Source organism: Ambystoma mexicanum, chromosome 1p, assembly GCF_040938575.1.
Source record: "Ambystoma mexicanum isolate Mex_15411 chromosome 1p, UKY_AmexF1_1, whole genome shotgun sequence".
NCBI lineage: Eukaryota > Metazoa > Chordata > Amphibia > Caudata > Ambystomatidae > Ambystoma > Ambystoma mexicanum.
The window spans coordinates 490,385,656-490,405,124 of NC_090921.1; the positions used below are offsets into that span (position 1 = coordinate 490,385,656).

Below are 19,469 nucleotides of genomic sequence, written 5' to 3' on the forward strand. Positions count from 1 at the left end.
AGGGAGCGGATCTGTTGATTTGTAATCTGTACTGGAATGTGAATTGTAAGATGGCAAAGAATTTCATTAAAACTGATGGATGAGATTGACAATGCTCTAGTGCTATGGCCAGCTCTTTATATTCTCATCTGCCGAGATTCACGAAAATCCTGAACCTTTTCAACTCCAGCAATGACAAAATTCTTTTCCGCTAGCAAAGGCATAGGTATACAAGGATCATTCTTTAAACTACCAGGAATACATCTAGACAAAGCGTCTGCTTTTCCATTCTGACGCCCTGGTTTAAATAGAATAACAAAATCATATTCTGCAAAGAATAACGACCAACGCAATTGCCTTCGTGTTAAAGTTCTTGCTGATCGAAGAAAAGTCAAATTTCTATGATCCGTCAAAACAGTCACTCGATGTCTGGCACCTAACAGATAGTGTCTCCATTCAACAAAAGCTGCCTTAATAGCTAACAATTCTCGATCAGAAATTGTATAATTTCTTTCAGCAGGTGAATATTTTTTAGAAAAAAAAGCTACCGGATGAAGTTGTCCAGTAACACGATGACGTTGAGATAAGACAGCACCCATTGCACAATCTGAAGCACCCGCTTCCAAGAAAAAAGGTTGTTCAACATCAGGATGCAATAAATTAGGTCCAGTCACAAACTTATCTTTCAGAAAATTAAAAGCTTTCTCAGCTTCTTCACTCCATTCAAATTTTACTTTCTTTAATAATTTTGTTATAGGGGAAATAATCTGTGAAAAATTGTGTATGAATCTACGATAAAAATTAGCAAAACCAATAAAACTTTGCAAATCTTTTACTGTAGTTGGCTGTGGCCAATCTCGTACTGCTTTCACCTTAGTAGAATCCATTTCCAACCCTTCTGGAGATAAAACAAAACCTAAGAATTCCACTTTTTCAGTGTGAAATGACTTTTTTCAAGTTTTGCAAACAACTGATTTTCTCTTAACTTAAACAACACCTTTTTAGCATGCTCTATGTGTTCATTCAATTCTTTAGAGAATATTAAGATGTCATCTATATATACTACAACAAATTCATCCAAATATTCTCGAAGAACTTGATTAATGAAAAATTGAAATGCAGCAGGAGCATTACAAAGACCGAATGGCATGACCTGATATTCAAACAATCCATAACGAGTCCTAAATGCTGTCTTCCATTCGTCTCCCTCTCTCACTCTTACTAAATGATAAGCTCCTCTGAGGTCTAATTTAGAGAATATCTTAGCTCCTTGAATTCTGTCCAACATAACTGATATTAAAGGTAATGGATATCTATTTTTAATTATTTTATTCAAGGCCCTATAATCAATACATGTTCTCAAGGTCTTATCTTTTTTGGGTACGAAAAATAATGGTGATGCTGCTGGGGACTGTGAATGCCTAATAAACCCTTTGGCTAAATTTTCATCAAGATATTCCTTTAAATGTTCGTTTTCTTTTTCTGTTAATGCATAAACCCTTCCACAAGGTATAGGTGCTCCATCTTCTAGATCTATTTTACAATCAAATGAACGATGTGGAGGTAACTCATTAGCCACTTGCTTATCAAATACATCCTTAAACTCTTGATAACAATCTGGTAATACTCCAGACACAGCTCCTATCACATGTTCCCTAATCACTCCAGCAGCTAAGCACACTCCTAGAACTTCTGAATTCACTTCTTGATCACCTTCTTGAAAAAATACAGAACATTGTTCCTTACAAATCTCTTGACTTAAACTCAACTGTTCTCCTTCCCCAATCAATATATGGATTGTGTAAAGTTAACCATTCCTAATATTATTTGCAACTGTGGTGCATCTATTAACTCAAATACAATTTCTTCACCATGTTTTTCACCAATTCTCATTTTCAAAACACATGTCATCTTAGTAATTAAACCAGAGGTTAATTGTGTACCATCTAGCGCCCTCACTTGTTCAGGAACTCCCTTAGTTACCACAGGCACCCCCAATCTTTCTGCTAAAGTTAAGTCCATAAAATTTCCAGTGGCTCCACAATCAATCACACATGGACCTCCACACCTTAATTTACCTTCCCAAAATAAGGATACATTAAGAGTAATATGTGGTATAGCAGTCTGAATGGTATTTGCTACTACTTGTCCTTTTCCAGGAAAAGAAGGAAATCTTTTAGGAGCACGTGGACATTTTCCTACAAAATGTGTTCCATCTCCACAATACAAACATAGTTTCTCCTTACGTCTTCTTTCTTTCTCTTCTTTAGTTAAAGGTCCTTTGATTTGATTCTCACTTGTTTGTCCTTTAACTAACTCTTTTCCAGAGTTTTGTTCTATTTTGGGTCGTTCATTTCTACTCCAAGTTCTGTTTTCAGAAAAATGTCTCCTCTTTTCTAACCTCCTTTCCAATAATCTCAAATCTAATTGAATCACTAAAGAAATTAAATCTTTACAAACTGTGGGTCTCTCTACTATTGTAGCCAGCGCATCTTTTAATTCTTCCCTTAATCCTCTATAGAAAATTGAAGCTCTTTTCTCTTCTGGCCTCTCACTCTCTTGCACTAGTGATCTAAAGTGTGTAATATAGGCTACCAACTCTCTGTTACCTTGACGTAGTTCTAATAATTCCCTATCTACACTCAAAGATGAAGTTCTTTTGTCAAACATTTTACGGAATTCTTCTTTAAACAGGTTCCAATCTCTAAGTTCCTTTGCACCTCTTTCTACAAAAGGAACAGACCATGCTGATGCCTCTCCTGTAAGATATGAAATTAAGAACGCAACCCTTGCCGTTCCTGTAGGAAATGCTTCTGGTCTACACAAGTAATGTAATTCACACTGCATTAAGAATGTCTTTAATTTTCTGTGATCTCCACTAAATCTTTCTGGCGGAGCTAATGGAGTTGATACTAAAGAAATTCCTGGTGTTAAATGTATGTCTTTCTTATCTTTTTTCTCTTCAACTTCAGAAATTGGCCATTTTACATTTAACTCTGGATGAACAAGAACTGGTGGTTCTTGTTCTAAATTTCTTTTTGCCTTAGAAGATCCTGGAGTTTCTGATCTATGTACATAACTACTTAACTCTTCCATCTTAACTCCCAAAGTAATGGTCTCACTCTTTGCTAACTTCAAATCTTCTTTTATTTCCATTAACATCTTTCCTATAGCCCCCAAACTTAACTCTGATTCTGGTTCCATCATCACTCAGGCAGGATTTAAATACTTGTGCCTTTCATTCTGTCAAGGTCCAGTCTTGAAGCTTCCTGCAGGAGTGATGCTGGCCCACCAGACCCCCAAGGTAGGCCAACTCAACAATCTCGCAAAAGATATAATTACTAAACTGGCAAACCCAAGGGGAAAGGGGAATGGATAACAAAACAACAGCAGATTTTCACTGGTTTTCTATGTACATCTCTCGACTACTGGTTTTCCATCCGGAACTGGATCACTGGATAGATGATTCATCAGTGTAGTGTCTGTGAAAATCTAAACACAAATATTATCCTTCTAATATTACTATTCACAGCCTTCAACTACTGATTCTTTATAAATTCTTAATTGAAAAAAGTATATACCTGCAGCCTATGCTTGATAGCTGATAGGCTTAATAATTATAGCTAAGTATTTTTTTTCTTTCTGAATCTTTAAGCAACTTCTCTGAATTCTTCTTTTTCTTTAGCAAGTTCAATTAGTTGATGAACCCATGTTGATTTGAAACACGCTACTTATAGTCATCAGGAAATAGCGTAATCATACCTTCAACTCCAATGAAGATACGAAAAATCTTTGAATAATGATGTGCTCTCAAAAATAACAACAAAAAATAAACACAAGGCCAACGGAACCGCGCACTAGAAGGAACTCGCGCAATATGGTGAAGAACCGCGCTCTCTGATGAAGAACCGCGCTTTCAGATGAACCGCGCTCTCAAAAGATGAACCGCGTACTCAGATGACCAAACCGTGCTCTCTGATGAAGAACCCCGCTTTCAGATGAACCGCGCACTAATTACTGTAGACTTGACAACGCTGAAACCTAAACCTCAGACGCTCGGTAAGGCTTCATGAAACCACACACGAAAAAGACGTGGATACGATACGTCACAATCAGGAAGTAAAGCAAAACACTAAAGGACGTACGACACACGCCAACAGGTCCTTTACTCTAAAGTTAACTATAACGAAACTCACGCGCACGCGAGGTATTCAAATAAAGATTTTGTTTAGTTAGTATTGTTAAAGAAATACTATAACACTGTAGCACAAAATAACCTTATTCTAAAATTTCAACTTCTATTAAAGAAACAAAAATGCAAGTGCAGCCGCCATTACAGAGAAACAAACGTTACTATTACCAGCCGGTAAATAACACGAGAAAATAATCACATGAAAGTTCTTAACTTGTAAATGAAAACAGTTTCAAAATCCTTTTCAATTAACTTCTTGACTCAATCTGTAGATTTTATATTTTCTTGACAACAGAATAAAAATGATTTCTCAATTTGACTTAGCTTGCTTCATCTGTAAAGATGTAGTCCTTTGAACACTGAATGAGTCCTTCTTGAAGTATCTTATCTTCTCTGAAATATATTTCTTATAATAAAGTTTCTATAGATCATTAAAGTTACATTTTCTAAAGAACTAAATAACTGCAACCTTCCTGTAAGGAAACTGGAATGAAAGGCAGTTTAGAATCTTGGTGAATGTTCCAAACTACCTCACAGCATTTCTCCTCCAATCACTGTTGTGGAACTGACCCTCCATCTTGGCTTGGGACAATAGGCACTTCCTGAATTGTTTAACATTAAGGAAACTTATGTAAATATTAAGATGTTAAATTCAGATCAAACATCATTCAACCATACTGCTACATATATTTGTGATGATGAAATCTCCTAATTGAAAGTTTTCTAGTGAAATGTCTCTTGGAAAATGTGGAAAAGTACCATGGGATCCTGACATTTAAATATCCATAGTTTTGATACAAACCTTGATTGAATAAAAAAAACAAATCAATTCAAAGGCTACGGTCTGGAGAAGTTTACTCTGGAGGAGTGAGTTGGACCTAAGAAACATCAATATAGTCCACGGAACCATAAAGGGGGACAAGCCACCGAGTTTCACATGGCAAAATGGAAAAAATAAGCAGATTTTAGACTATTTCTTTGTTTGAGAATATGCGAGAAGGAGTTGTGTTCCATGGAAGTAATACCAACAAATTCAAGTGATCATAATTTTCTGCAGTTACACATTAAGGGACGAAACCCAACTCAGGTTTTGCTCCTTACTGGTGCGTCAGCATACTCATATTTAGATTACCCAAATTATCTGACTAACTATATGGAAAAGAGAAGCTTGGCCCAAGAAGATCATTTTCTTATCGACACAATTTTGACATGGAAGTGTCGAATAGGAAAAAATGCTTAAATAGTTTAAAAAGAGCCCAAAGGAAATTACCAACAATAGCATCCGCAATTGCCTTCAAAGAAGGCAAACAGCAGTACCCTAACTGGATAAAACAACATAGACGTATCCTATATGAGCGGGATGCTGAACACATGTTGAAGATGGTGGCTTCAAAGAACACAGGTGAAATGTGGAGAATTTTTAAGACAATGGATGCTCCACAACAGTCAGTTATGGCGAATCCAGTGGGTTCTGATGTATGGACCTCATACTATACCACTCTATTTGCAAAGGAAAGATCAGAAGAGGAGGTTGAGAATCCTGAAGCGCCCTGTGAGTGGTCCTTCGAGATAGATAAAGAGGACATCCGTGAATTAATTAAATCATCGACTTATTCGAGAGCTGCGGGGCAGGAGGGAGTTACAAATGTAATCTTAAAGAGCAATCCGGAAAAATGGTCACTACTTTTGAATGACCTTTTTGAAGTCATAAAATTTACCAAAACATTTCCGGACTCATGGAGAACCTCGATTGTTGTGCCTATTTTCAAGATAGATTAGCCCCAGTCAACTATCGGCCTATCGCCTTTCTTAATGTCATAGGGAACATTTTCTCAGCATCACTCCTGAAGCATTTGAATACATGGTCTGTGGACTCCAAGCATTATGGTCAGTGGCAATCTGGCTTTATAAACTGTCTAGGGACATCCCTGAACCTTGTTCTCATCAGTCTGCTGAAGAACAGGGTAAAGTTTAATTCAAAGACCAACATTTTCCTGGCTTTGATAGAATTGTTACAAGCCTTTGACACTGTGGACCGTCCAACATTATGGTCCAAATTAAAAGCTTGGAACTGTCCGCAGGATCTACGGGAGGCTATAAGGGCTTTTCATACAGATACCAGCTTCAGAGTCAGATTGGATAGGTCCGGCACTGTTAACTGCACCATTATGAACGTCCAAGGGGTTGAAACAAGGATGTCGCCTAGCTCCTGCAACATTCAATCTTTATATTTCAGATATAGGAATGTCATTTGATAACATCAGATGTTTCCCCCCAGGCTTGGGTCGATCTAAGATCAATAAGATTCTGTACGCGGATGATCTAGTGCTTATGGATCAGACCCAGATAGGTCTGCAGCGTAAGCTTGACGCCGTGTGTACTTATATGTCAGTAAACAACCTGAAGATAAACGCTGCCAAATCAAGAATTTTAACCTTCGGTAGGAAGTTGGGCAGAAGGTCAAGATCAAGGGGTTGGTTTATGGAAGGCGTGAAGATTCTGGAGGTTTCATCAATTACCTATCTGGGCATGACCATAAATAACAGCATTAATGACTCTCAGAGAGAACAAAACTTATAGAGTAAAGCAAAGAATCTCGCAGTCCAGGCCAGACATATTAGATTCCAGTATTGTACATTGTTACTCGTTCCAGTACTGGACTTTTACAAGCTAAAGGTGCTCCCGATTTTGCCCTATGGGGCAAAAGCTTCATTCTAACTAGCTTGGTCCATGTGGTTGAGATTAGAAGGCATCTTCTGGAGGTATGTACTCTTTCTGCGTAAATCAACTCCTGTACCAATTATTAGGAAAGAGCTGGGTCTAACCTCCATGTATGCGGTCACAGTATGGAAGACTATTTCCTTTTACCGAAAATGTTTACTACCACCGGCTGAAGGGGGTTTCACGCTTCTAAAAACAGCTCTACTATCTGTAACGCTCACCTGACTCCCACAGAGGCGCAGACCAGGACTGGAATGAAGTTGCTTCTTCCGGTGAGGCGCTGGACTCAGAGTATGGCAGGGCCGGTTCTTCTTTGGTTTTGTGATGGCGAGTTCTCCTTCCTGCTTCTGGTGCAGGGGCGCGTTGAAACCCAGTTAATTCACTGGATTCACTCTCATACATCCATGTTGGTTCTGCTAATGTCCGAGAATAAAAAGTATCTATTGTCTTTCTTTCAGGTGCAGAACGTGGATCCAGAGAAGAGCGATGAAAACGATGAAGAATGCTCAGGTTAGTGTTCAAAGAATGTTTTTCCTCTGAGTGCAATATTAAACGCTAATGCAGATGTCTTTTTCCCCATAGGGGCCGGGGTCAGAATGCCGAACGAGCATAGACCCGAAACGAGAGGTAAGTTCCGGTAAGTCTTTAATGAGAGTCTTTATTATGTCTTTTCATTCTCTCATTAATTCCGCTGTCTTTCTTTTCCCCTTAGGGGCCGGGGTCTGCAGGTGCCTGTATGCGGCAGAGACCCGAAATGAAGTATGACCCAAACAGGTAAGTCTAAATGGAAGCTCTGGCTTTCCTTATGCTCTTCTCACTCTCACCTTTGTTTTTCTGTCTTTTTCCCCAGGTGCCGGGTTGATGCAGCGAATCCGGACGAGCGCCGCTGGCAATGGAGGCTGGCAGCAAGGTGAGTGAAATGCGGCGCGGCAGCGACGGGTGAGCTGACCTTTTAAAATGAAAGTCTTTCCTTTTCAGGATCGCCGACGGGACGACTCTTGTACGAGGTTGAAACAGGTAAGGGCTCTTCTTTTGTCCAATTCTTTCTCCTTCTCCACATGCAGGTGTTTCTGGATGCAGGCGGGCGTGGCAGAAGTCAAGAAGCAGGAGCAGGCACGGTGAGCGTCCAGCTGCTAGATGCAGAACAACACGAAGCGTGAGTTACTGATCGGGCGTGGTTTAAATAGCCTTTCAAGAAGTCCCAGGTATGTATCCTTCCACTCAGGTATGTATTCTTCCTCAGGCCACACCCGTGTGGTTAAGTAGTTCTAGAGACAAAATAGTCCCATCCAGGCCTCAAGGGGGCCTGGATGTTGCAGAAAGGTCTGCATCAGGTAAGTGTACACCCAAGCACTTAAACACAAGTCCTCGATTATGAGCCTGGCGCCTGAGGCGCCAGGACTGGGGTCCAATATGAGCCTGGCGCCTAAGGCGCCAGGATTCAGTCCAAAGGGCCCCGACTTGGGCCCGCTGACACCTTCCTGGGGGAAATGATGCCTGCCTCTGGGGTTGCTGGGCCCGGCCTGGTTCCTTAGAGGTATGACACTATCAGGAAAGGAACAGACTCTCGTTGAATGGAGTAGGATTTGTAAGGACATTATAGAGAGTCTATGCCTGACAGAGGATATTCTTCTCGAGAACCTGGATCATGTGAAACGAAAACTATATGATCAGGACTGGGTTAAAACACTATAGCTAGTACAGAACTATAAGATCTATGATAACTGTTTTTTGGATATCGGAAGGCGCAGTACGATTCTGGGTTACTTGGTAAAATTTCCCTCAGATTCTCTACGCAATCAGTTCTTAAGAGTTTGCTTGAATTTGCATTCGACAAAAGAGAGAATGGAAGTTAGGAACGATCCTGGAACTCGTAATTTTTACTGTAGATTGTTCAAGGAGCCTTTGGAAACGCTGTATCATTTAATAATGTAATGTCCAGTCCTAGTGGATACAAGAACACCTCTGATGGGGAAATTCTTTAAGGACTTCCAGACTCTTACTCTAAAAGAGACTTGGGACATTTTGTTGCAGGGGAAGAAATCTGCTCCGACAATTGCTTTGCTTGTACTTGTGAGGATAATCTTTTTGGAACCTGATGGAACGCCTTTGCAATAAGATTGACTTTGGAAAATTAATTAACTGATATTTAATAGTTTTTGGTGTTTTTCGACTGAACGTTCTTCTTTTTTAGTGATTTTATGCACTGATGTTTAATGTGGAAGTGTAAATGGACTGGGTTAGTATGTAACTTCCTCTTAGTATATTTTGTTATTGATTCAGCTGAAAGGTTTGATTCTAAACCGTTGCTAATAAAAATATATATATATTTTTTTTAAAGTGTGTGTCAATCAGTGCCTGAGCCGATGCGGCTGATTGGTGCTGAAAAAGGGGTCCGACCAGCGAAGAATTTAAGTTTAGGTAGACGTATATGCCCTTCAGGTGAAGAGAGCTGGCGACTGTGTTCATCAGCTGTATTAATACTGTCAGAGCTGAGATCAATGCAAACGGGAGAGTGCTATATTTAAAATGGCTCCGCAAATAGAGAACCTCTGGAATCTTCGATGGGGCTCCCATATGGGAATGTGGAGGGCACAGTGCAAAAACAGTCATCCTCTTGGACTGAGCCCAGTATCTGCGCAGGTCTTGTAAAAAGGTCTAGTGTTGCCTTCGGACCAGCCTGGCTGTTAGGCAGAAACCTGTGCAGTTGCCTTAGGAACCACTGCAAAAGGCTTAAGACTACAGGTGTTGGCAGTAAACCCAATTGGTAGTAGTCTGTACCACCCAGATTTACCTGGTAGCTGTGACCGAGCAGCCAGACTTCTCTCAAGAATAGTTAGGCAGTATATAGAGTATACACATTAGGTACAAAAATACAGTAGCACAAGCAAACACTGACCAGAGCTTTGGTATAAAAGTATATAATTATTTATTTAAAAACACACTTGTAAAAATACATTGGCACTAATATGTCAAGCAAGTTCAAACACAGTCATTAGAAATATATACACCTCCCTGATTAATTATTCGACAAGTCTTAGGAAAAGAACACCACTTATTATCAAATACCGAGGTGAGCGCTTAACCAAGATGGCACTCCAATAATTATTTAAAAAGGGAAAAGGGAGGGAAAAGGCAGAATTAGAAAAGCACACAATACCAACATTTTTAAAAGAACCACAGCAAGTCAAGGAAGGCAGAGTCTCCTGTAGAGCAAGGAAGTTCATAGGCCAGGCCCACTCTTGGAGAGAGAAAGGCGGGATGTGCCCAAGATCACACAGTTGAATTATACTTTAAAAGTCTTTGCAGATAGTTAAAAAAGAGTTGGATCAGTTCAGAAAAGTTAGTTAACAGGTCCCAGGTCACCCCAGGATAGAGAGTCAAGGATTTACGGGACACCTTGAACAGTCTGTTGCAAGGGAGACCAGGCGGGACACATTACCTGAAATGGTGAGAAAGCTCCAGCGGGGGCAGTTGTTCCTGGCAGCGGGTGCAAGTCGGTGCTTCGTCCAGGGGGAGAGAAGATCTCGGCGTGGAGGATAGCTGGAGGTCATTGCACTGCCAGGGAAGAAACCAGCCGCGGAGTTTCTCGGTTAAAAGGTACTACCCTTTTATTCGCAGTAGTGGTGAAGCGTGGCTATCCGGCCGCCGGGGTGCTTGGCCCGGGCGATTCGACCATGAGACGATCCAGGAAGGCGAAGAGAGGGTGAACTGGTTAACCCCACCAGTTCAAAGGAAGAAGACTCTCCAGGATGAAGATCTTCTCTGTCGTCGGGAAGTGGTGAGGCGGTTCAGCAGGGCTCCACCGGTGGTGTCGTCGTTGCAGGTCGGCTCAGCTTCTCCCTCTTTGGATTCTTTAAGTCCTGTGGCGACTTCTGAAGTTCCAGTCCCCAAAGCCCTGCTTTTATTCAGAAAACCCCCATTCATCAGTCCTAGCTGTCACTCAAACATGCTAAGTGGTGTGCCGGGCGGCTCACCACTGGGCCAATCACACAAGAGTGCGACTTGATTTGCCGAGGCAACTCAGTCCAGGGTGCCTAAATCCCCCTCCCAAACATCCTGTAGACCCAGACAGAGTGGCACCACCTTTGGAGACTTCTGTGCAGAAGCCCGCCAAAAGTGGAACAAAGGGCTCGACTTAGGTTGGAGTTACAGAGGCGAACACAAATGCCATTTTAAAACCGAGTCCTGGCAAAAAGACCCAACCGGGGAATAAATATGAAATAAATAACCCAGCGGTATCTTTAACATTGCACCAAAAAAGTGGTGCGTTTAAAATGAATGGGAAAATCCCATAGGAAATATTCCGGTGGAATATTTTGCGTGGTAACCACTGCCACGAGCCAGAAACTCGACGAGGGGGGACTGCACAGTGCCCCCTCGAAAAACAGACCCAGGGGCAATCTAATTACCCCTACCAGTATTTCCACAATATGATGGTTTGTACTGGTTCTGTTCACAATTTAAGACTAGTAAAGTCAATGGTGACTTTACATGCCCTGGGAGACAATAGTCAGTCCCAGGGTATGGAGTCTATGTTTGGGGGTCACTATGACACCCCTGTGTTACTGCACTGAGGGTGCTGTGTAACACACTTTCCAAAAACACATGAACCCCTATGGAGTAAAAGACCCCATAGCCCATAAAACACATTACAAAGTCAAAGGACATTCTCAAATCATGTCTAAGAGTGTGAGAAAAAGAGTCTCACTCTTAGCAGGAGAAAAAAATAAACCCCAAAAATCCAGCAAAGCTGCTGGGGTACTCACTAGGTTTGCGAAATTAGCCTATACAGAGAATTCTCCCTAACACTGGCTCTTCTTGAACACAGATAAACTGGACTAGAAGCCCTGGTCCCTGTGGTCCATGGAAATTACTTCAGTGGCCTCCAGAGAGAGTAGTTTGTTGACCTCTTTCAGTAGAGGAGTGGAACCTGGATGAGAGGCGGAATTGCAAAGAGGAATGTAAAGGCAGTAGCCCTTTGATACTACGGACAGCATCTAAGGATCCTGGGAGATGATCTGTCAGTCTGAAAGACGACAAGGGAGCCTGCAGCCGACTGGTGTTGTGTTGACCTGGCTAGTCACGTCATTGCTATTTCTGATCGGCTGAAGCTGCAGAGGATGATCCCCTAAAGTAGCCCTTTGAGTAGGAGTGAGGCTGCTTCCTTCTATGGCCGCTGTGACACCCGTGGAGTTTCTGGCTTTTTTTGTCCAAATAACCACTAAACTCACAGAATGACCTGGCATCTTTGGAAAAGGCTGCAGATTGCTGCAAAGGCTTGTGTGGCGGTATTGAGAGGATCGCAAGAGACTTGGCTGTCTGGGAAGACGTTTTCCTCTTGTTTAGTTCCTCTCTGTAGACGGATGGAAAATATCCTGCCCATAAAAAGGCATGTTCAGTATTATGTCATTAACTTCTTGAGAGAATCTAATAGCATACATCCAAGCCACTCTATACATGGCATACCTCTACTGGAGGTATCAATATCATGTGCTGATGCCTAAAGGAAGTCCTGCACGCAAGCCTGGCCTCTCTCATGCCAGATTTAAAGGCCTGTGGCTGCTCGGTTGGAAATTGCCAAAAAAGCTTCTTGTTGGCTGTGTCCAGAATAGCATCTGCATACGCTTTCTGAAGTGTAGGGAGGCATTGGTGTTTACCTTGCGACAATAGGCCTCCAAAGGTGTGTCGTCCTTATTTAATAAGGCTGGTGATGATGCAGTGCCGATAAATCTGGAAGGCTTAGTGTAGAGCGTTGTATAGGCTACCACTACAGTGTGTATCGAGGCACTACTTCTCAGAATCGACTTCATGAGGCTTGAAACCTGAAGAGTCTGGGTGGATGTCATCTGGGTCACGTGGCTGTTGAAGGCGCTGGAGGAGTCCAAGATGACGTAGATGGGACCCAGATAGTCTGTGCTGGGGATATACTGACCATGCAGATATTGTTGTCTTCTCAGAAGTGCACCAGCCGTTGGACTACCAGCCCAAATGAGGCAAGAATTACCCCTGTGGCACTGTCAGTGGCAGAGGGACTCAGTCTCTCGGAATTGACCTCATAGACAGCTACCTCGTTGACATACTGGGCTGTGATCCTGGGTCGATGACCTGGGGCACCAAGACCAGCTGCAGGCGTCAATTTGACAATAGTGCATATGTGCTTACAGGTGTGCTCCTTGTGTGCCATTTTGTTTTGATCAGCTATTTTGTGAGTACTGAGCCGGAAAGATTTAGGGACACAAGGGCTTTTGACTACCAATGTGGAGCCCCTGGATTTAGATTTTGAGACCCTCTAAAATTACCCTGGTAGTAGGGGTGGTGGGCGTCTCGAGCATAGGCCCGGGAGGTACCAGAGTACCTTCAACGAGAATATCGCCTGTTATACCTGCCCCTTCCAAACTTAATCCAGTACTAGGCTCCAAGAAACTCTCATCCCAAGAGCCTGGTGTCAGCAGTTATGATCTCCAGGTCACCCATGATGGGTTTTGGAGAATCTGATGGACCTCTCCCCTGTGCATGGCAGACCCTGGGAAGGAGTGCCAAGCTGGGCTGCCTGAGAAAATGAGATTCCTACCTCATTGGCATGATATGATATTTATAACACGCTTAATACCCAGTGGTTTCTGAGCGCAGACCCCGGGATTGAACATGTGCTGCTCTATGTCGTCTTGTTTCCAAGGCGAACACGTTGCCCCTGAGCTATCCTCCCGAGACAATGCAAAGTAGTGCAAGATTGATTATTGTAGAATTATTTGACTGTGGAGGGGAAGCATAAAAGAGATACCTGCCCGGCTAAGTAATTGATGAAACGCACAGGAACCGAGAGCCGAGCATTACTGGCAAGTGTTCCATATGTTTTCTGGGCACAGGCACCTCAAGCAGCATCTGTACATGTCTGAGACTGGAAGCTCTGGCGCAGTAGGTGAATCCTTGTTATCGCTGGCATGTGGTGAATCCGGAGGTACACAGCATAAGTAAATGAACAGAAAAGCTGTTCGGGCCGAAAAAAATGTTTTTGCTGCAGTGGTGCGTAGAGCATACAGTCCGGTTAAGCAGTAAAAAGGACTGACTGGTGAGGCCGTTGCGAGGCGTTGGCATGGGCGGGCTCACCCAGGCACACCATTGAGTGTGTCAAATTTAATGGGGAAGCTATCGTTTTGCAGTATGGAGGAAATGGTACATGACAAGTAAAATACTTTTTTACATATATGCAACTCAAACTGATTCTATTTTAGAATTGCAAGCAGTACTTCGCACAGTAAATGCATGAACTAAAGTAGGGAGAAACAGATGTTAAGCACATTCCACTACATAGGTCTTATCATTATATAGCACCCAAGACCACATACCACAACTTCGGAAGTACAGCCCTAACTTGTATCAAGTCTCTGGTAGTCTTTTAGGTGTCTGAAAAAAAATGGTTCCTGAGGGAATAGGGGAGTAGCCAGGGTGGCCCAGTCAGGTAGTGCAGGTAAAGTACTGAGGTTCGGTTCGAGCAGGGCAAATGCAAACATGCGAAATAGGGAAGCGCAAGTCTTAATTGAGTTCCAGGAGAAGCAGCTACCACCCCTGGGGTTCCCAAGAATGACCCACAAAAGTGCTGGCCTGGGAGACATCATCATGGGGCAGCCCAGGTAGTGCAAAGATAAGCAGGAATTTACGCCCAATGCAAACTCAGTGGGGGATGGAAGGGTGTCCAAGAGATTAAAGGGATCATAGAAACCCTGAAACCCAAGAAAGTTCTCAGGTAATGGTAAATCACTGGTGACAACAACGTTCACCATTCTGGTGACTGTGCATGGTTGTCGGGTCTCGGTTTCGAGGGTGTTCAACGCTGGTCATGATTGGGTTCCTCTGGCGCCCTCAGACTGTAGGGAAGACACTTGCATTATGTTCTTCAACAAAAGAGGGACCCTCGCGGAAATCTTCACAGATGCGCTTCTTGCATTGACCCTAGACGGAGTTAGGTGGTGGCCAGCACCTTGGTGGTTGAACTTCGGTCTTCCTATAGGGTCGTCTCCTGGTAGTGTGCATCACAGTGGTTTACACAGGCCATCAGAGACCGAGGATGACCACTAAAGGTTCCAGCTAGGAGCCTTTTCAATGATCAACAGCTGGTTCCTACCTTGCACAGAGAATTCAAAGATTATGCTAAGACCATAAACGGGTAATGTACCTTGAGCAGGACAGCCAACTGGTTGTTACCACCAGTCTAAGAAAGAAAGGAAGGCAGGTCTAAGAAAGGAGGTATTCCCTGTTGATTAGAGGGTCATGGTTTGCAACAAGGTGGTATTGGCTCAGCCAATGGCGCTTTCTGCAGCAGCCCTCTGGCATCCGTCAGTAGTCTTCTTCGGGTCTCTTCATCTCCAGTGGTTGACTTAGTTCCTGGGTCCAGCTCATCTCATTTTATCCAGAAAATGAGGTAGAGGAGATCCAATAAAGACACTTGGCAACTTTCAAACTTGGAGGTGTCGCTCCAATAGTGGACAGCTAGCCTCCTAGAATCTGCCCAGCAACACTGAAGCCCCTAGGGCAATATGGATTGGGGCAGACATCCCCCCTCCTCGCTCATTGCCAGCACACACACAACAGAGAAACCTTGTAGGTCTCTTGCAAGAAGCCTGCCAAGGGGCATGAAGAAAGGGGACCCTCCCTCGCATGGCAAGGTTGGGCAGACTGCTAAGGATAGGACATCTTGAACAAGACTAAAATACAAAGACAAGCCATTTTGAGCATATGGACCCCCAATGCATCCAAAAAATAAAGTAACGACTGCCAACTCAGAGAATGCCTAGAAAGGTGCACAAATGCTACTTAAAACAAAGTGTCCCCACAGCACTTTATGGAAGATGGGTTGTGCTGCAAACAGTAAAATGCACTGGTGGGTCTAGGGACTCACCAGGGAACCCAAAACGTCATTGCAAAGGTAAACTGTGGGGTCCCTGACAGGACACCACACATAAGGTGGGGGTGCTGCCATAGGAAAGCATGAGATCCAAAACTATGGGGAGAGGATTTTTCACACTTCAACCTTATGAGACGTAAATGCTGGAGGTGAGTGAGATAAAAAGAAAAGTCACACTCACCTTCAAAGTCAATGAAAAAATGCCATTGAGTCCAGTAGTAGTGCTGGCAGGCTCAGGACAGAGAGGTTAAGATTTGCAAATATGAAAAATCTCCCGAACACCTACCGAGAGCTTCTGGAGAGGACTTACAAGTGTCTTTAGGAATATAGCAACACTACAGAGCGCAGAGGTCGACGAGTGAGCAGCTCTATGCCGCATATCCAAGATGATGGCTCCTAGTCTGAATCCCCCAGCCCGGGAGTCTGGGGACCATGCACAGCTGGGGAGAGAAAAGGGGCATTCCTAATCAACCTGTCTAAGTGCCCGATCCCATTTCCACACAAGTGAAATTGATACCCATTTCAACTGGACTGACCTAATTTATATATACTGCCTCTTGCCACCTTATTGGAGAACTGGGCCAAAAATGAATTGTAAATCTTTACATTGTATGGTGGTGGTGGAGTATGATACTTAAACATTTCCTTTCTTAGTGCCCACAATGTTTGCTGCCTATAGATGAAACCAGATTTCTGTAGATGTTCTTGTCTCCTGCAGCTTAGTTTTAATTGTCCCTCTTAGAAAATCCTAATTAAAGAGCTGAGTTTCTTGTTTGGCCTTTTCTTGATCCATGTTCACTTTGACACCTCCCATTTGCTACAGGTTTTGGTTTTGCACGTTTATCACATAGGATAAACCAAGAGTGCATTAATCACCAAAAATAGTCTTAGTTTTGTGCTCCCTCCTAATGGATTGGGAAACCTATTGGACATACTAAAAATGTGGGTCTACGGGAGTGCATACTCTTGACCAGCGTTGAAGCATAAAGGTAATGAAGAATTTTCAAGAGAAATTTGGTTTACTTCCATGAGGATGCATCTGTAGAGAGCAAAATGTAAATGCCTTTTGAAGGCTACTGACTGCTGCCTTGTGGAAGGAGCATGAAATCTATTTCGGAGCCTCAACCCATTGATTTTTGCAAGATAATAAATGCAGGAGACTATTCATCTGGCAATACTAGCTTTTGTTAACTAAATATCAGCAGTATGTTTACCTTGTGTTACTAACACACAATTTGATTTTCTAAATGCTTGTTAGGAGATTTTTGTTGTGCTGTTTTCCACCCACAGACTAGTATGAGCCACCCTTTATTTTTGCTTTGACTCCTGCCCTGACTTTTTGGAGGTAAGTAAAGCCGCTTGCTTTACTTCCCTTGCTTTGTGCTCATTTGTATGGGGAGACCATAAGACTATCCGTGCCAAGACGATGTCTCTATGGATTTCTTGTATGTTTACAACTGCACACAACACCCTAAAAGTGAAGTGCAGTTAGGATACTTTGTATTTGTAACCCTAAAGTTACAAAAGAAAAGGATATAATGATGGGTTGGTGGCAGCGTATATTGGTCTACCATGTTCTGAACCTTTTGAAGTGAACATTTGCAATTACCGCAAATGGCTACTAAAAGTGACTACCACTCTTAAGATGGCCTTATCACAAGGATTTTGCCTGCCCTTTGGCCATATTGTTCTTTAGCCTTCTTGCTGCCCTCTCAGGGCTGTGGAAAGCTGCTGATTTTGGCATGTTAAGGGCTGGTCAATGGGTGAGTCCCAATGTGGGGCTGGGGCTATCTAGTCTCAGTCCACATCCTGTTGCTTGAATGTCTGTTACTGGGTAGATTGTGTGGTTACTGGCTATCCATGATTGGATAGTCACTGCCAGTTTGGTGCAGTTCCTTAACATTGGTGGACGGACCTGGGTGAGCTTCCAGTGCAAATCCTGGATAAAAAGACTTCTCCTGCAGCCATTCCACAGATTAGTGTTGATACCAAGAACCCTACAAAGAAGTGCAGCTGCTGACACCCCGAAGACAACTCTTGCAGCTAACCAGCTTCAACTCCAGTGAATTTCCGTTGAAGCCCTGCTCTTCTGCCTGATCTTAAGAAGACCCTTGTCTGTGCTTCGACCTCTGGACCGATGGAAATAAACAGTCTCGATCTCTACTCAAGGATCTGAGCCTTCGGAAGTGTCCCTGGATCAATCGGTGGACTGTCTTTCTCTCTCCTGGGCTACCTCGAGGCTATTGCGGTTCTGAGGGCATCCTTGGAACTTGGAAGATCTTTAGCATGTACTACAAGTTGCCTGCTCCTGCATTTTCCTCCTTCTTGCATCAACTGAAGCTGTACAGGGCCTGCACCTTTTTTCATCCCGTAAAGATCACTTTAAGCCATCTGACTGCGATGACTCCTATTGCAATCCATCATCTCTCCCTGGATTTGTCAAAGAAATTACTCATCCCTCTGTAATGTTCTTTCTGATAGATGTTCCTCCCACGGATATCCCTATCCCAACAGCAGCTGTTCTCCTGAAAATGTTCTGCCGCGAGGGAAAGGACATAGCGCGGCTCAGCTTCAGCTCTGTCTGATGCCTCTATGCGCACGGCACCAGTATGACTTCGTGGCAGTATATATTGCGGCAACCTGTGACCTTAGTCCCACCCTTTTTTCCCCTAGCACTCTGAAGCTGAGGGACTGTAGAACTGATGGTGTACTAGCTATACGCAAAGAGGGGCAGGTAGGGAGGGCGATGAGGAATCAGTGCGAGAAACATTACTCAAAAAGACCATTACCAAGAGTTAAGTATTTTGTTGTTCTTATGGATTCTTTGCTCCCGTGGATGATTCTTCTATGATAGACTCCCAAAGCAGTGCGTAAACGTGGAGGAGGGAGGAAGCAAGAACACCACCTAAACCAATAAACTTTGGAGGACTGGTGTACCAAAACTGTTATCCTGGACCGCAAGGGAATCCAAGCAGTAAACTTTGCAGACATGTTTAAGGACGACCTCGTTGCCACCTGGCAAATATCCAGGACTGAGACTCCCCTTCACTGGGGTGGTAGAATGAGCTCAGAGACCCTGAGACACATCCTTACCAGCCAGATTCTAGCATACTGGGATGTAGAGAACGATCCACCAGTGTTTGTTTGGTCACAGACCGGCCAGCACGTAACCAGTGAAAAGCTGGTCATCTTTCTTAGCCTCTCAAGCACGAGAGACTTAGAACTTAATGGCCTGTACCGGGTCCAGCCTTTGGAATCGCTCCACTGCCTTGGACAGGTGAGGTGGAAACAAATAAAGGAAGATGGATCCTCTGAGAGAGCTGGAAACCTGAGACCACCTTTCATCCAAAAGGAGGGTCTCACTCTCATCAATACCTTATGTTTGAAAAAAAACAAATGGGGAGGTAAAGCAGGCAATGCCTGGAGCTCACTCCCCTGTCTCGCGGAAGTGATGGCAACAAGGAAAATCACTGTACGTGTGAGCAATCTAAAAGAACAGGAATGAAGGAACTTTTAAAAAGTATTCCTATAAGTCTTCTAGATCCAATTTCAGAGATTATCTTGGGGTGTCCTGTAAGGAACACCCATTCCGCGTCTGGCTCCTGAGTGCTTTAGAAAGCCCAGTCTCGTGTGGTCAGGATTATGGTAGTTCCGAACAGGCACAATCTCCTG

General features: G+C 43.2%; 1 protein-coding gene across 2 annotated transcripts in view; it reads right to left on the bottom strand.

Moving 5' to 3' along the window:
• Positions 1-19,469, bottom strand: part of LOC138573535 (lysine-specific demethylase 4B-like) — a 2,173,569-nt gene that overhangs the window by 276,211 nt on the left and 1,877,889 nt on the right. The window lies entirely within an intron of this gene.